The sequence below is a fragment of the Panthera uncia genome, assembly GCF_023721935.1.
Source record: "Panthera uncia isolate 11264 chromosome E2 unlocalized genomic scaffold, Puncia_PCG_1.0 HiC_scaffold_20, whole genome shotgun sequence".
Taxonomy (NCBI): domain Eukaryota; kingdom Metazoa; phylum Chordata; class Mammalia; order Carnivora; family Felidae; genus Panthera; species Panthera uncia.
This window is the reverse complement of record NW_026057589.1, coordinates 11,104,566-11,107,596: the sequence shown is the minus strand read 5'-3', so window position 1 is coordinate 11,107,596 and position 3,031 is coordinate 11,104,566. Positions and strand designations below refer to the sequence as shown.

General features: G+C 33.4%; 1 long non-coding RNA gene across 1 annotated transcript in view; it reads right to left on the bottom strand.

Annotated features, from left to right (window-relative positions):
- Positions 1-2,161, bottom strand: part of LOC125916568 (uncharacterized) — a 27,452-nt gene extending 25,291 nt beyond the window's left edge. The window contains exon 1 of the long non-coding RNA XR_007455967.1: positions 2,108-2,161. This is a non-coding gene — a long non-coding RNA (uncharacterized LOC125916568). The remainder of the gene's footprint in view (positions 1-2,107) is intronic.
- Positions 2,162-3,031: the final 870 nt, after the last annotated feature.

The following is a 3,031-nucleotide window of genomic DNA, read 5'->3' as shown; positions in this document are numbered from 1 at the left end:
ACACACACACACACACACACACACACACACACACACACACACAAAGGAATGACAAGGGCCATGGTCACTGATGAAATCATTAGCACCAACACATTACTATTCAGGTCCATAATTCATTCTTTAGTACTAGCGTCCACAGGGGCCTGGTTTGCTTTGCTACACTGAAAACAGAGGACAGCGGGGATCCCTGTTACAAGAATCTCACTTCCCCATTCTTTCATAAGCTTCCCCCAGCTCCTAAGTCTTCTGATTATTCTTTTGTCTCTCTGTGGCTAACCTATCACTTAACGTACTTCTCCCTCCCCGCTCCTCTCATACTTCTATAATGGATGTAAAGGTCAGTGACCCCCTCAGGAATAGTAGCTTTTTTCAGTGAGGGGTGTGGTAAGGTAGTCACGGGATTCCCATTACAGTTAACAGGAGTTGAGGTTGTATTCCTTCACTGAAAATCTAACCTTAAGATGCTAAGAATTATATTTTCATATAACCTATACTACCAAAGAGCCAATATAGTTAGGCTATAACAAAGAATGTTTAGAGGATGACAACATATATCAATAACAGATGAACAGAAATCCTAAGTGGCATACATTAACATTACAGAGTAGTTTGTGAAGGTGGTTAAGTATACAGATGTTTTTGAGGAAATGGGGGGTGGTAGGGAGATACTCAATATTATTTCACCCTTAAGTGCTTTTCTTACAAGGACTTCCTAGAGGCACAAAAAGGAAATTAGTTTGATATGATATTACAAAGAATAATACAAATATTATAGCCCCATGAAGGCAGGCATAACATCTTAGACTTATATACCCATGGCTACCCTAAAATAATGTCTATCACACAGTATGCCCTCAAAATTTGTTGAATTAATAGGTAAGCTATTCTTCACAATGCGGCCCAAGTTTCTTCTTATGGAAAACAAAATAACAGTAGCTTCTTTCAAGGATTGGTTGCGAGAATTAAAAGCAAGCAAGCAGATAAGATGATAACATGAGAAAGTGAAATGTAGTAACAGATACACAGCTTTCATATAAATCTAAACTTATTCCAAAATTAAAAAAAGATATCAAAGCACTTAAATGAACATCTGATATGTAGCTGGTGTGATCAACAAGTATTTCTTCATCCTCCTCTTTCAACCTCACCCACGCACTCAGAGGATCAATGATATTGATAATGACCTAGGGGACTAACCAGCTAACCAGCTAAGCAAAGTAGAGATTTGCTGGCCCTATTTGTTGGTTAGTTCTTAAAACATAAAATGGCCCTGAATTATTTAGAATATTTTCACCAGATACTACCAAAGGACTCCACCACAAACACCTCTCACTTTTTCTTCTTTACCCTCTTACAGTTTTTTGAAATTTGTTGTTCTCTCAAGCAGTACCATTGACGCTTCCTGTCATTTCTTGGTAGTGACTCTCAACATATGGTCACTAAAGCTACTGCTTTTGGAAAAGAAGAATTTGACTTTATTCAAAATTTAACTAGTTCCCAAATGTTCTCAAGCCTTAGGCCTAATATTCATGAATAGGATGCCTGCTTAAACTATAAAAATATTTATCCCCTTGAAATGCTAACAAGTGTTTCCAGACATTTTTCAATTAATGGTGAAATAATTCTCAAAAGTCTATATTCCTATGAGTTTTGGTGAGACATTTATTCTTGCAACTGACAATTATATTTTTAAAGTTCTTTCAGAAAAAAAAGAAGTGGGAAATCTTTCTAAAAAGTAATGTTTTATTTTTTTTTAATATCAGAAAGTTAAAAAAAAGGTTTAACATGAATGATCAACTCATCACTTTTGAAGTATATACAGAACCATTTCCTACAGGCTTAGAAGTAAAACAAATATAAATACAATCATTCTCCCCATGACTTCTAAAAACTAGAAATGTGTTACCATTAAAAATTATTTTAAAACAGTTTCCTTAAAAATTAACTTAATGTTTTTAAAGAAAAATAAAACATTGATATATTCAAAATATACTTCTTTAAAGCAGCTTATAATGTATCAAATATTACTAATTTCTATCAGAGAAACAAAAGATAGTTTTTGGCACTTCTTAATACTTTCAATTATTTTCTTATCATAGGAACATACCTGCATCCTTACTCACTTTCTATTCTCAGCCCAGGTCTTTACTTTATATGAACTCTGCAAAATTTAAAGAAAATAAGAAGTAAAAGTCAAACTGAAATAAACAGTTATAAATATCTTTCATGGACAAGATTGTTACAAATAAATGCCAGCTTAGTTAGGACAAAGTAGTCTTTCACTTAGTCCAGTGGTTCAGACTATGTGGTCTCATGACTTCCTTTATGCTCTTAAAATTATTGAGGCTCCAAAGAATTTGTTTATGTGTTACAACAATTAATATGTACAATAATGGAAATTAAAACTAGGAACATTTTGGAGCATTTGCTTAAGTATTTTAAAACAATTAATAAGTCATTACATATTTACAACACATTTTTATAAAAATAATATTTTCCCTAGTCCAGAAACACCTATATTTGTTTCCATATGAAAATTAGATTTATATCACGAGCATCAAGGGAAAGTATTGTTTCAGAAAGAAGTGCCATGTTTATTCCCAGCTCGGGGGAGTAAAGTGTGGTAAAATGTACTAGACACCAGCATGACAAACAAAGGATCTGAGAAAACAATTTTCTCACATTTGAATATGATGTTGGATTTTTGGCAAAAGATTTTCTGGTAAAATTTTATACTCCAGTAGAAAAATTATCTAATTTCTGACTGTGATCAGAATAAGCATAACATGGCTCCTACTTGCATGCAGTCACATACGGCCTCATAATTAAAACACAGCACACCTTTTGCTCAGAGTTCTTTAGTTAGGTTGACCCTTTTGTAGGATATATTTAATATTATATGTATTAATTAAAAGATGGACTGGGGTTTCCTTCAAATTAACTAAGCCTGAAGCTACTCCACAGTATCCCTGGAGACTCTGGAGAAAAAGTGGGTCCTACATAATAATAAAAAAAAGACAAAAAAAAAAAA